Genomic DNA, 15,354 nt, shown 5'->3' with positions numbered 1-15,354 from the left:
GGGGAGGCCAGGCCCTTGCCGGAGCAGGGGCCTGGCGTCCCGGAAGTGCATGCGCCCTCTTTCCCCGGATCGGATCTGGAGGGCGTTCGCCTTCCCCGGGGAGCCGGCCGCGGAGGTGGGTGCGGGCAGCCGGAGGGACACCACAGACAGTCATGCAGCCAGGCACCCCGTGACAGGCCCAGGGTGGACCGGTCGCCAGACCCCTTCTCGGGGCCAGGCGCCCCAGGGCGTACCTCAGCGGCAGGACCCGGCAAGGGACCCTGCCAAGGGCGATCGGGGGTCTGACCTTGTGGGGGGATGAAGGGAAGCGGAGCTAACTCTGCGACGGCCCCAGCCTTGTCCTGGGGAAGCCCTGGGGCGATTGACGATCAAGCGACCCTCAAACAGGCGTAGCCCCCGGAGGAACTCGGGCTGCAAGGTGCGTTCAAAGTGTCGATGTTCAATGTGTCCTGCAATTCACACTAATTCTCGCAGCTAGCTGCGTTCTTCATCGACGCGCGAGCCGAGTGATCCACCGCCAAGAATCACAGGCAACTTTTCGAAAATCATTCTTAATTTCTTAATCATGGTCCCAGTTCCGAAAACCAACAAAATAGAACCAGAGTCCTATTCCATTATTCCTAGCTGAAGTATTCAGGAAACCGAGGACAAAGCCCGTGGTGGGGAGGCCGCCTTCCCCGTGGCCCCTGGGAGCCTCTGAACCCAGCTGAGCAGGGGAGGCTTCCCGGGCACAACGGAACCCCGTCCTGGGCCTTTGGCGGGCCAGCAGGCAGGATTACGGGGCCCAGGGCTGGAGAGCCCGACCCGGGGGCCCGACGGGGCCCCTGGACCCACCAGGGGCTCCCGGGCAAGGAGGCAAAGGGGAAGCATCCCTGGGCCGGCGGGACCCCGTCCCGGGTACTCTGCCATGTGGCAGGACTGAGGACGGAGCCTGGGGTGGGGAGGCCACCCTCCCCGGGGCCCCTGGGAGCCGCTGAACCCAGCCGAGCAGGGGGAGGCTTCCCGGGCATGACAGAACCCCGTCCTAGGCATTTGGCGGGCCAGCAGGCCGGAGGACGGGGCCCATGGCTGGAACACCCGACCCGAGGGCCTAGCGGGGCTCCCGGGCCCGGAGGCGAAGGGCAAGCCTCCCCGGGCCCAGGGAACCCATCCTGGGCACCCTGCCATGCGGCAGGACCAAGGACGGAGCCCGGGGTGGGGAGGTCGCCCTCCCCGGGGCCCCTGGAAGCACCTGAACCCAGCCAAGCAGGGGGAGGCCCGCGGGGCCCCATCCGGGGCAGCCTGCCACGCAGCAGGCCCGGAGACAGACCCAGGGCTGGGGCGGCGTCCTGGCCCATCCAGCTGCCGGCTGAGGACCGCTAGGCCGAGAGGGGTCCCAGAGTACCCTGTCCCTAGTAATCCGAAGGAAGGCTACCCCTCTTTCTGGGAACCCGTGTGCACCGAGAGACTCAGGGGACCCTAGGCCCAGACGTGCCCGACCTCCTGGAGCCCTGGCTGGGATCAGGGAGGCGAATGAGCCCCCATCGGGACTTCCAGGGCGGTCTGGCCATCTGGTCGCCCCATTAGAAAGCATGGCGTGCGACCAGATGGCCGGGACCGAAAGGACACCCATCTGCCCGCCCCGAGCCTTCGCCGTAGGGCTCCCGCCTGCCCTTGCAGGGCTCGGGGGATGCGCTTCCCATGGGCTCTGAGACCCCGGCTGGGCCTCAGGGGGAGGACTGCCCGGCACCGATGGAGCCCGTCCCGGGCACTTTCCCACGGCACGGGCCGGTCAGAGGGAGCCCCGGAGGGTGGGGAGGTGTCGTCCGGGCCCAGTCCATCAGGTCCATAGCTCAGAACCACCAGCCCGGGAGGGTTGTTCCGGCATACGCTGCCCCTACTAATCCGGAGGAAGGTTACCCCCCTTTCCCGCAACCTGTGCGCACCGCAAGACTCAGGGGACCCTAGGAGCGTAAGCGCCTGACCTCCTGGAGCCCTGGCTGGCATCCGGGAGGCAAATGAGCCCTCATCAGGACTTCCAGAGCAGCCCGGCCATCTGGTAGCCCCATTGGAAAGCATTGTGCGCGACTAGATGGCCAAGGGGAAATGTGCAGCCAGATGGCCGGGACCGAAAGGATGCCCATCTGCCCGCTCCGAGCCTTTGCTGTAAGGCTCTCGCCTGCCCTTGCAGGGCTCGGGGGCTCCGCTTCCCGAGGGGCTCGGGGACCCCGGCTGGGCCGTAGGCATGGGTAGGGCCACCGGAGCTCTCGGGCCCGGACGCCCTGTGGAGGACTGTCCGGGACCCATGGAGCCCGTCCCGGGCACTTTGCCATGCTGTGGGCCGGTAGAGGGAGCCCCCGGATGGAGGAGAGGTGTTGTCTGGGCATAGCCCCTCTGGTCTCCGGCAAAGAACCTCCAGCCCAGGAGGGGTGTTCCAGCATACCCTGCCCCTATTAATCCAGAGGAAAGCTACCCCCCTTTCCGGGAACCCGTGCACACCCCGAGACTCAGGGGACCCTGGGCGCGAACGTGCTCGACCTCCTGGACCCCTGGCTGGGATCCGGGAGGCAAATGAGCCCTAATCAGGACTTCCAGGACAGCCCGGCCATCTGGTCGCCCCATTGGAAAGCATTGCATGCAACCAGTTAGCCGAGGGGAAAGGTGCAACCAGATGGCCGGGACTGAAAGGACTCCCATCTGCCCGCCCCGAGCCTTCGCGGTAGGGCTCCCGCCTGCCCACACAGGGCTCGGGGGCTCCGCGTCCCGGGGGGCTCGGGGACCCCGGCTGGGCCTTAGGCACGGGGAGGACCCCCGGAGCTCTCCGGCCCGGACGCCCAGGGAAGGACTGCCCGGGACCCATGGAGCCCGTCCCGGGCACTTTGCCATGCCGTGGGGTGGAGGATGGAGTCCCCGGACAGAGGGGAGGTGTTGTCCGGGCATAGCCCATCTGGTCTCCGGCAAAGAACCGCCAGCCCAGGAGGGGTGTTCCGGCATACCCTGCCACTGCTAATTTGGAGGAAAGCTACTCCTCTTTCTGGGAACCCGTGCGCACCGCGAGACTCAGGGGACCCTGGGCGCGAACATGCCTGACCTCCTGGAGCCCTGGCTGGGATCTGGGAGGCAAATGAGCCCTCATCGGGACTTCCAGGGCAGCCCGTCCATCTGGTCGCCCCATTGGAAAGCATTGCGTGCGACCCGATAGCCGAGGGGAAAGGTGCGACCAGATGGCCAGGACCGAAAGGACTCCCATCTGCCCGTCCGAGCCTTCGCGGTAGGGCTCCCGCCTGCACACACAGGACTCGGGGGCTCCGCGTGCCGGGGGCTCGGGGACCCCGGCTGGGCCTTAGGCATGGGAAGGACAACCGGAGCTCTCCGGCCCGGACGCCCAGGGGAGGACTGCCTGGGACCCATGGAGCCCTTCCCAGGCACATTGCCACGCGTGGGCCGGAGGAGGGAGCCCCCCGGATGGAGGGGAGGTGTTGTCCGGGCATAGCCCATCTAGTCCCCGGCAAAGAACCGCCAGCCTGGGAGGGGTGTTCCGGCATACCCTGCCCCTACTAATCCAGAGGAAAGCTACCCCTCTTTCTGGGAACCCGTGCGCCCCGCGAGACTCCGGCGACCCTGCGCACGAACGTGCCCGACCTCCTGGAGCCCTGGCTGGGATCCGGGAGGCAAATGAGCCCTCATCAGAACTTCCAGGGTAGCCCGGCCCTCTGGTCACCCCATTGGTTGGAAAGCATTGGGGAAAGGTGCGACCAGATGGCCGGGACCGAAAGGACGCCCATCTGCCCGCACCGAGCCTTCACGGTAGGGCTCACGCCTGCCCATACAGGGCTCGGGGGCTCCGCGTCCTGGGGGGCTCGGGGACCCCGGCTGGGCCTTAGGCAAGGGGAGGACCACGGGAGCTCTCCGACCCGGACGCCCGGGGGGGACTGCCAGAGACCCATAGAGCCCGTCTTGGGCACTTTGCCATGCCGTGGGGCGGAGGAGGGAGCCCCCGGACGGAGGGGAGGTGTTATCCGGGCATAGCCCATCTGGTCCCTGGCAAAGAACCGCCAGCCCAGGAGGGGTGTTCCGGCAAGCCCTGCCCCAAGTAATCCGGAAAACAGCTACCCCTCTTTCTGGGAACCCATGCGCATCACGAGACTCAGGGGACCCTAGGCCCGGACGCGCCCAACCTCCTTGAGCCCTGGCTGGGATCCGGAAGGCAAATGAGCCCTCATCGGGACTTCCAGGGCAGCCCGGACATCTGCTCGCCCCATTGGAAAGCATTGTGTGCGACCAGATGGCCGAGGGGAAAGGTGCGACCAGATGGCCGGGACCGAAAGGACGCCCATCTGCCTGCCCCGAGCCGAGCCATAGCGGTAGGGCTGCCGCCTGCCCTTGCAGGGCTCCGCAGCTCTGCACCAGGGACCCTGGTCCCGGGCAGAATGGACACTTGGCAGGCCGCAGGACGGGGGCTCCCACACCCCAGGCCCTGACCGAAACCCAGGGCCGGTCACTGCTTCTCAACCCAGCCAGGCCGGGGAGATTGGGGAGCCCGCCCGGGCGCGAGGAACTCCTGTCCCGGGCACACGGACCCTCAGGACGTGCGCTCATTTTCCACACATTTTTTCCATATCTCTGCGTAGAGGCGTTACGCCAATTCCGCCCAGACCTACTTAGCAGTTAGCAGTGCACCAACGACTCCTTCTTGTGACCCCAGCCAGGCACTACACACGCATCATTTTATTTTTCAGCTGCTGGCTCTGAGCCAGTGGTACGACGCTCTCCTGCCATTGTGGAGGAGCCGCTGCTGAAATTAAGCACTGGTGCAAAGTAGGCATCCACACAGTTAAACACCTGGGTGCAGTACACAAATCCAAAATAATTAGATGAATAAGTTAAATATTTTAGGGCAGGGTCAGAGGTCAACCTACCTAAACAACCAATTATCCCGGTGAAAAATACAGATAACAATGTAAGTGAGTCTTGCTGAATGTAAGCGTGGCCCGCAGAATTTTCTCAGCACCTTAAATCTGTCTCTGAAAGAAAAGCGCCGCTGAGACTGCAGTGCCGGAGCAGGTTTAGGCGCATAGGCAGATGGCCATATTGTACTTAAGTGCATAAATGTGTCTGGAAGGTGGCCATTTTGTAGAAGTGAGAAAACATGTGTGGCAGATGGCTATTTTGGACATCTGCGAAAAAAATATGCCTCGAAAAGTAGGACGTTTATGGAAGAGAGTCTAAGGGGACCGGAGGTGCATCTTACACTATGCTCGTTAAAGCTCAATGTACTATACATTGCGAGGAAATGGCCGCGTATCGAAGGCGGTGCTAATGGGTTTCTTTGAAAAACTCCCCCAAGTGTTCCTGGAACAGCGCACTCAGTGTTTTTTCGCTCGTTAAATCGCAGAGAAGGTTGAAATCCCACACACTTCTTCTAGGTCCATCTGATATTCCTATTTTCCTGTAGGCCAGGACTGTTCACCCGCTGCCACAATCTCAGGCTTTAACTCTAAATTTTATAAAGTCATTTATGCTTAAAAGGGTATTTTGTAACCTGCAAGACATGCCGGAAACTAGACCAGGCTTTACAAACAGCGAAAAAAGGCTTTCTCATGAAATTGCAAAGATTTAGAAAATCATAAAATGGAAAATCGTATTTCCGGAAATAAACCCTAGTAGTGAAGCATTTAAAAGAGCCATTCCCCCCAGTATACTTGGGGGTTGTTGCAGCATCAGCGACGTCAGCTTGGTCCGTTCTTTCTTTCTACCTTTGACTGCTGAAAGGAGTTCAATTGGATAGTTCAGATACCTCGTGCATTGAAAAGTGTCAGCCATCTTGTTTCTGGAGCACATTCGTGGTAGCAGCAGCATTCTAAGTTTAGAGAGGTCAGCTTAGTCCGTTCTTTCTTTTCACCTTTGACTGCTGAAAGGAGTTGGATTGGATAGCTCAGGTACCTCGTGCATTAAAAGGTGTCAGCCATTTCTGGAGCACCTCCGTGGTAGCAGCAGCATTCTAAGTTCAGAGGGTCAGCTCAGTCCATTCTTTCTTTTCACCTTTGACTGCTGAAAGGAGTTGGATTGGATAGCTCAGGTACCTCGTGCATTGAAAGGTGTCAGCCATATTGTTTCTGGAGCGCCTCCCTGGTTGCAGCAACATTCTTAGTTCACGTTGTGAATTTTTTTTAAGTTAGTAGTTAACTAAATTGAGCATGTCTGTCCAGTCGAATGTTATTTATCTCCAATCTACTGTTAAATCCGACTGTGCTGCCTAATTTTTGGCATTTTTTCTTTATTTAGGGGGATGAGCAACCAGCCTGATGGAGGAATGAAGACATTTTCCCAGGGTCTCACATTGTGATCAAGTGAAACAGCCAAGGATTTCTCCTTATATCAATTATCTCCCCCTATAATTCGCCCTATGTTGACAATGCCTGCAACCCCCCCCCCCCCCCTTCCCTCCACTCCCCACACCACTGTTACAGGTGGTGGGCAATGACGAGTCATTTTTGAGGACATATTTATCATTATTAGCCTTCGATCCAGATCAAGAGAGGCAAAGACCTCCATTGATTGCAGTCAGTGTAGAGGGTGTTGCGACACTGGTTATGGGAAACGGCGGCTTGTGAATCGAAGTCACGTGCCCCCGCCAGTGAACCACAATCCAAATGTTTTTGAACATACATGCTTAGATCTGCCAGCACGCATGGTGCAATCTTATGTCACACAATATTGTCTCTCCTCACACATACAGGGTTATATGCTCAAATGTGGAGGCTTTACACAGTTGGTGCCCATCAGGGGTTCTGCCTACGCCCCGGCACATGGGTGTCAGGTATTGAAGCCTTGGATATTTTGTTGGGAGGACATGAAGGTCTGCTCAGGTAAGTGGCCAGGACTAACCCTGTCCACTCACCTTGCATTGTCTTTTTAGCAAGGGCCTTCTTTGTTTTGGTAAGGTAGTAACTGTTTCGAAGGCGAGCCCCCATTTCTTGGTCCACCACTCTCCAACACCTCTACTCCTTTCACATGGTGGAAATATTTTAAAGGATGGCTGGACTGTTTGTTTGTGGTGTGTTTTTTGAGAGGTGTGGGCTTTTTTTCACTTCGGTGAGGTGTGCCTTTCTCACCACGAGATCGGAAATTGCTGCAGCCCTGGAGCATTTTGAGCCAGGCAAATGTTTTCACAGAGTTTTAAAAACAGCGCAGTGCCAAACTGCCCCAGGCAAGTCTTTTTCTGAAAGAGTTAAACAATGGTGTGCTTTAGAAAAATGTTAAATAATGATATTAATAAATAAATAAAAAAACAAATAGAGAAGGCTGACACAAAAATGCTCAACTGCTCCGTCAACCAATCACAATGGGTCTAGTTCATAGATCTTATAGTTCATCAATCAGTAAGATTTTTTTTTTTGGTTTGCTATCCTACTCTGAAAACTAGCCTGCGGTCAACACTGTTGACCTTGGACTATGAGCCTTTTTTTTTTTGATTTTGATTTTATTGTTAAGTTGACTTATCTGCTTACCTTTTATAAGTATTTTGCTGTAATGTATAATCATAATACTTTCTTCTTTTTGACAATAAAAAATTAATAAAAAAAAAAAAAAGAAAACTAGCCTGCATATATCATAGCATCATCATGGCAAAGGTTCCCCCCACCCTTAGCATAGATGCCCGCAAATAAATACACACCACACAAGTTTAGACTTGGGAAAAACTGCTGCAGGTTTATTACATACAACGTTATGCAATCTGGTGGGTTAACTTACGGGCGATCCAAGGGCAGGCAGCATCCTCGCCACCTGCCCGCCTGATGAGCCAAGCAGCACCGTGGCGAACCACCTTTGTGTACTGCACCTTCTGGTGATCCCCTTCCCGGATCACATGACCATTGGTTCCTTATACTCACGCCCCTTTCAGGGCGGAGCGTAGCTAGGCAAGCCCCCGGTTGCTCAGGCCCACAACCGCCCGAAGGACTAACGGGGCACCGACACAGATTCTAGGAACCTCCCATGAGGCTCCTGGGGTTAGGCTCGGGCACCCCTATGTGCCACGCAGAGGTATCCTTCTGTACCCATTTGCATCCAGATCGCCCTGTAACTCCACCTGCAACAAAAAAGTACAACATTACAAAGTTCTTGCCATGCTTCCTTCCGCCAACACGCCGGGTAAGCGGCAGGGTGGGAGACAGCGTGTCCATCTCGCTGGCGTCCGTGGCGTGTCTGGTGCAGCAAGAGGCAGAAAACCTGGTGAGGGGGACTTATGTACCCCTCACCCAGCCTGACGCACCGGACATGACGCGGCATGCCCGCAACCCTGAAGGGGACTCCTCCCCAGGCCACCCCCCCAAGGAGGGGGGGGGAGTGTCTCATGCTACTAGAGGGCTGACCTCCTGAGTGGCCCCCTGCGGAGGCCTCGGGCAGCCGCATAGCATCATCATGGCAAAGGTTCCCCTCACCCTTAGCATAGATGCCCGCAAATAAATACACACCACACAAGTTTAGACTTTGGAAAAACTGCTGCAGGTTTATTACATACAATGTTATGTAATCTGGTGGGTTAGCTTACGGTCGATCCAAGGGCAGGCAGCATCCTCGCCACCTGATGAGCCAAGCAGCACCGTGGCGAACCACCTTTGTACTGCACCTTCTGGTGATCCCCTTCCCGGATCACGTGACCATTGGTCCCTTATGCTCACGCCCCCTTCAGGGCGTAGCTTAGCTAGGCAAGCCCCCGGTTGCTCAGGCCCACAACCGCCCGAAGGACTAACGGGGCGCCGACACAGATTCCAGGAACCTCCCATGAGGCTTCCGGGGTTAGGCTCTGGCACCCCTATGTGCCGCGCAGAGGTATCCTTCTGTACCCATTTGCTTCCAGATCGCCCTGAACTCCGCCACAGCTCTGGAGGTGGCCACCGTCGCCGCCAGAGCCCCCCACCAAAACCGCTATAGTCTTACCCGCAACCTCTCCTGTCTAGAGCCTCCTGCAATTCTAGATGAAAGTGCACCATCCCTACTGGTTATAAATGACCCCGTCTATATCCCAATAGCCCCTGATTTGAGCCTGGTTCAGCTAGTGTCTGATGAAACAAAAGGCCCTTTTGGCCTGTGAAGTTGTGCCGAGCACTATTCACCCTCTTCGGGAAAGTTCCACCGCGTCACATGACTCAGCCCCGTGCCACTCTGAGCGGGACGATTTCAGACACCCTGGCTCGCACTGCCCCATCTATTTGCTGCTCTTACCTAGCTGCGGTCTTTCTAGCACGGAGTGTACCTGAACACCAGTGTCCCAACACCTATGGGACTGCAGCCCACTTGCTGGATGACCACTCCCATATCCCGCCCGCCTACCTTGGCTATTAGGGCGAGTAAGGTTGTCCTTAACATTTGAACAGTCCCGTAGCTTTCGAAATCATGACGCACAGGAATGTTCATAACTAGCAGTATGTGCAATAAGCAAGGCTGCCCTCCAGCACTTACCCTGCAACCCTTATTCCTTATGGAATTTCGCCTGCTCAGATCCCTCTGTGGTGATACCCCCTAGGAATCACCGCTTAGAGAATCTGTCTGATTTGAACAATGCGCGCTGTCTGCAATAGTAGCCCATTGTTGATGACACCTTATTACCCCATTTATTGGGACGGCAGTACACTATGTTGGCTGACCGCGTCCACACCAAGCATGGCTAATCTAGCTGACCGTGCGGGGCTTTTGAACTAACCTCAGAGTAGGTCACCTACCCTTGGTTCTGGGGTGCACTTACTTCCCCCCGTTGACCAGACAATTGCACATACCCCTTTGGGTGCTTCCCTGGTGAACACCTTTTTGTTGTGAAATCAGGTTTGACCCTGTATGTACTATGCCCGCTTTTGGCGACACCTCCCCCTTTCATGCCGTGACAACTTCTGCAGTGCACCTCGCTTAACTGCCGTTGGATCACAGATGCCAATACCTGCTAACCATCTCTTACCCTGGATGCTTAAACTCGTAAAAGTGTCGGAATCTCAGATTCTCAGTCTCATGTTAGCTGCAGTACACTTTAAGTGGATCCGCTGGGAGTTACCACAAACCGCATTGGTCATGAGAACATTAAGAAGCACCCAATTTTAACCTGGGCGTCTTCTAAATGATACTGGCTTCGCACAGCTGTAAGGCCAGAGACACATATTAAACCTGTTTGCTGGTTTACCACTTGGCACCCTTCTGGTTGCAGCTCTATGTTTGTGAAGCGCGCGTGCCCCCGGGGCACAATGTCACTGAACAGCCGGTGTCTGTAACCCACTCGCTGTTACTTATCTATCGCAAACTGCACTTACTTGGAATGAAGGAATGCTGGATGCTTCCTAAGGACTGTGGAATTAGTGCTCCAACCTAGTTTGACCCCAAAACTTAGGGAAAACCCAAGTAGTAATCCTGCCCTTCATGGCACATCTACCCCAGCGTTGACTATAAACGTAATTGGGACACCGGTAGCAGAAGCTGCCCCTTCCAGTGTCAGGTTCTAGCCCATAGAAGGATAGCCCAGGGGGCAGGCAAGTCTGTGGGAACCAGAGGGGAACATTCTGTGCTCCTACCTGCCCTTTCCTGAATGCAGGTAGTACCAAGGTCAATAATACCCTGTTGCCATTTGGTTCTAATGCAGTGTTTACCAAACTTTGTATGCACCGCAGCACACTTGTTAGATGACCACTACCACCATCCGCCTGCTGCCTTGGCTAAAGCGCGGGTGAATATGTCTTACTGAAGTGACCTGAAACCTGCCCATGGTTGCAGAGGGATGCCTACCCACAGTACATGGTACCTGTCTCCATATGGTGCCAGCAGGTGTTCCTCAAAAAGGCACTCGTGCCCAATGCAGTGTCAGCATTTTGCAGTACCGAAAGGAGTGCTGGCTTCCTAGGTGAGGTGATGCAGCCTGACATACTAAGTTAAGAGTAGAGTGCACATGCTCTGAAACCCCCTTGCTGCTTGTCTGGCCTTCCTATATGCCCAGGGATACCTAAGGCCATGCTTCAATTCTGAACTGGTTTGACTGTGCAAGAAATGTAGTGAGCCTTCACCTGCACTAGTCGCCCAACAGACAAGTAGGCCCTGACTAACCTTGTGTTCTGGTGCCAGATTTGGGAAGGCGTTTCCCCTGTTTAGTTGCATCGACCAGACACCGGCGCAAGCAAATTTGGTGATACTACGGTGCCAATTGAATGGTGTCACTCTGGCCTGCGATGTATGTCTATAGTGCATCAGACCCAGAGTGCCATGCTTTGTTTCGGCTGGGTGAAAACTTGCCTGCTCCACCTGTCTGGCCTATGACAATTGTGCAGAACTCCCGCTTCCAGCGGTCGCTGTATCTGTCAACCTAGCAACATTCACTTTCATATCATGAACATGGCGCAATCCACAACCTTGACTCGCAGCAAAACACGGGCTTATTTTAGGACTATTTTGTGCTCATATTATGCAGCGTAAAGATAAAATTATTGAACCTGCATTGCGAATGGCTGGCCGGAGTTGCCAATCCTTAATAAGACGTGTAACAGGACCTGTGGCCAGACTCTGCATTTAATCTTGGGCCCCTATGGTAAATAAGCAACAGCTGTGGCCTAGATGTAAGAATATTAACCAGATTTATACTACCAATTGGGCACTACACTTCCAAGCCAGTACTCTTGGCTTTCTCAATGCTTGTCGGATGCTTCAGCTCGCTAAGCTCCAATATGGCTTCGGTGGAGTAGTATACTGAAAGTGCTACCCTTCTGAAATGGTGAGACTGAGAATGAAGTACATTGACAAACCGCCCAACTGACCCCGAAAGAGGGACTCCTCTCTTCTAACTGAAAGAAAGTATTCCTGAAGCAAGCAGGTTCATCTATTGTACCAGTCATCCCCCTTAACTGCGCACACCTACGCAACATGCGCTCCGTCGCTTGATCGGTCAGCCTCCCAACTTTCACTTGCCTACGGACACCGGATGGCCCAATCCACCACCTAACTCGCCAGTAGAAACACTGCCTCAGCTTGGCACAATTCTAGAGCTCATGATGAGCCATTTGAGCAATGCAAAAACTCTAAGACCAAGATTTAAGGGTGATGTTGCGAGGCATTTCCGGGCTTGGAGTGCGCCTATGGGTGCATTAACATACCTGTGCCTCTTCGGTAGGTGAAGTGCCTGGTATGGTGCAAAATTGACAACGCTCGGGGAGAGCAGAGAACAGAGTCTGCTCCAGGCCAACCTTATTACCCAAGGCCTCCTGGAGTCTCCCCCAGATTGTAACCCACTCGGCAGCATCAAATCAAGCGGTCATTCCCAGTCCCCGAATGGGATTCAGGCCTTAACTCCTTCACAACCCCTCCTATACTCCCTCAAATCCGTAGACGACCCTGTCTCCCTGAGCCCCGTGTGTCTCATCTCGCAATCACGTCTCCTGCTGGGTAGATCTGTGCTTGACACTATTAGGCTTACAGAAGGGCGTCAGAGGGCGATGTTCCTTGGCCTTTGCTCATCGCTGCCACTGTTTCTCTCGCTCTGAGTGCCACTTATGTGATTCCACTAACGTTGGGGATGACCATTTTACATTTGCCCCACAATCCACTATCACATTATTATTATTAGTCCAGCGTATCCACATCCTAGTGACTAGTTCTGGCATCAACCTGGTATTTCGTTTTACAATCAGGACACCAGCTTGAAGGTGCCTAGCTTGCTCCGCCAGCAACCTGGGAATCTGGGCGCCTTGCATGAACACCACCAGGGAATAAGGGTGCTACCTGAACACCAATAGCGTAAAAGACATGTACCTAGGTCTTGCGTTGCCGGGGACTACTGATTTAGTGTTATAAATACATCACTTACTCTGCAGGACGGCAGTACAGCAAATCATGATCGCCCCGCGAATACATCAGTGAGGTTGGACTCGTTTTACAGGACCACCAATTGCCTTACAGATGGGCACATACCTTCATTTGGTTGGGCACAGGGAGATTAAGTGATTTGCCCAGTCTCACGGATGTAGCGCCGCCCTGCCGAGACTTGAATCCTGTTCCCAAACTTAGTGTCGACCGCTCTAGTCCTGCTATTCCCCTGTGTAGTGCGCATCAAAGTAATCAAAATTGGGGGCACGCTATACCCTCAGAGAATGTCGCAAGGCCCAGGGCCTGCCCGATCTGCCCTGCAGGCCGCAATTGCCACAGGCACTCGAGGCCTGTTAAGCTGCGTGCACCAACGTGCAACGGGAGCACCCCCACCTGAGGAATCTAACCGACCCGCAGGCGGAGCACTCTTGTGGGCCCCCCGGGAGGAGGGAGGCCCGTGCAGGTATATAGCGTGCAAGCGGGAGGTGGGGCGCCCCCTACGTATGGCCCGCTTCAAGCAGCAGTGCCCCATCACCGCTAGTTACCCCGGGGGCAGCACACGGCCCCACCACAAGAACCCGCAGAACCCTCTGCGCTCCCTTGCAGGCCGGCACGCCCAGGCGATAGCCTCAAGCTCCGTGTCCTCCCCCTATCCACACCGTGCTGCCCTAGGTCAAGGAAGGCTACCGCTGTCGTTGCCCCCCTGGAGTTTGCCTTCCCCCCCCCCCCTCGTGGGCGGCTGCCCAACCGGGAGCAGTCACGCAACCTGCCCTCCCGAGGTGGAGGGAAGGGGGGACGTGGTTGCATCACAACACTCACCGCGTCTCTCAGCAGCCCCTAGATAGTCCGAAGGGCGACCACGGGCAACTCACGACAGTCCTAAACGAAGACGACAACCAAAGGGCACGATCCTAAACGGCGTCCCCAACACATGGGCCCACCCAACACTGGCCTCACTACCCCCGTGTGAGAGAGCCTTCGCAAGCCCCCGACCTAAAAATTCTGGCTCGACGGTAGCAGGGGTGAGGGGGAGATCGTGGTCGGTCGTGAGATTGGGAAGGCTAACCTGGATTTTAAACACAGGGCAAGTCACTGCCGATCGCCCCCTCTCACCCACTCCCCAGTTCGGCCCAGGCTGCACCGCAGCATTCCCGGCATCGTGGGCCTTCGCTGGGCCTGGAATCCACGGATCCCTCAGCCCCATAGTCCGCGAGGAACCCCACGCAAGTGTTGCTCATGTCTTCAAGGGTGCCCTGCCGTAACCAGCTTATGCAGTGTGGCTGTCTCCTGTACTGCTGGTCTCAATCGTGGTCAGCTCCTAATAAACTTGCTGTGTCGTTTAAGAGGACAGATTGTTCAGAAAAGATTGGTCACTTGTTTCATGGCACTGTACACGTGATTGGTTGATACTAATCTTTAAGAAAACTAAACAACAATGGGATGCCATGCTGGTAAATTAGAACAAGTGAGGACAATTTAAAAACACAAGTCCAAATCAACTTCTTTAACAGGAAGCTAGAAGACGTAAATAAAGGCATCTCCAAATTTGAAAAGTTTCTGACTCCACCGTAAGATCAACAAACTCCAGAAGGACATTAAAAAGATCAGACACTAAACTGTATCCATATATTGAGAAGGAAAACATGGACAATTGGTCCAATATGATGAGCTTTATGGATAAGTTCTGCTCGTTCCAGGTTGCACACCTCCACCCCGTACACAGATCTGCTTGCAGACTATACAAATCAATTGCGGTTGTACAATCACCGCGTGACTATTGCACAGTAGTTGGCCTTATCTTGGGCAGCGCAGAACACAATCGCTCCACTGATTTCCGCAAGGAGACAATTCAGCGTTGTGTTCCTTGGACCGCGGTAATCTTGACTGACTGCAAAATTAGCTCACATGCCCTTTGCTCGCTAAAGGCTATTCAAGGCAAAGTATTTTTGTGCATTCGGCACCTGATCCGCTGACCTAATGCCTACTGTCACAATTACAGCGCAATACAGGCTTATTGTGTCCCCAATTGATGGTTGGATTTAGTAGCCCCTTCAGAACTGCAGCTTGTTTATCCTTTTTAACCCCTTCAGTGCCACGCCCTTTCCCCGCCCTGTGCCGGGTGTTACATTAGCGGGCGGGGTTCATGACGAGATAGTCTCGTCATGGGCACAGCGCAACCGTGCTCCATGACGAGACTATCTCGTCATGGGCACTGAAGAGGTTAAGAAATGCAGACATAGTCAGTCCCCCATCCAAGCAAGGATGGCCTATCCTGTTGAATGCCCTGGTGAAGAGAGCCAACTTCCAGAAGCTACTGTTCTGAAAATGAAATAATACTAGCCGGTTACTAAAGTCTATGCACATAAAAAAGCAAAATGTTCCACTGAAATTTTTACACCTCTGTAAAAGTGAAGAAATTTGAACTAGGAAGCTAAAAAGTGTCATGCTGATATCCCTGGCTTTATTTGATGGAGAAGAATGTAAGTACACTAAACGGTAGTTGGGACGCTTGGTGGCCTCAATTGAAATACTAGAATACAC

General features: G+C 54.9%; 1 non-coding gene across 1 annotated transcript; it reads right to left on the bottom strand.

The window, feature by feature from the left end:
* Nucleotides 1–373: 373 nt before the first annotated feature.
* On the bottom strand, nt 374–526 carry LOC146772371 (5.8S ribosomal RNA). The gene has a single exon (XR_014973798.1). It is a non-coding gene; the product is annotated as a 5.8S ribosomal RNA (ribosomal RNA).
* Nucleotides 527–15,354: the final 14,828 nt, after the last annotated feature.

The sequence above is a fragment of the Triturus cristatus genome, chromosome 12 (genome assembly GCF_964204655.1).
Source record: "Triturus cristatus chromosome 12, aTriCri1.1, whole genome shotgun sequence".
In the NCBI taxonomy this organism is placed as follows: Eukaryota; Metazoa; Chordata; class Amphibia; order Caudata; family Salamandridae; genus Triturus; species Triturus cristatus.
The sequence above is the reverse complement of the archived record's forward strand: the minus strand, read 5'-3'. Positions and strand labels throughout refer to the sequence as shown.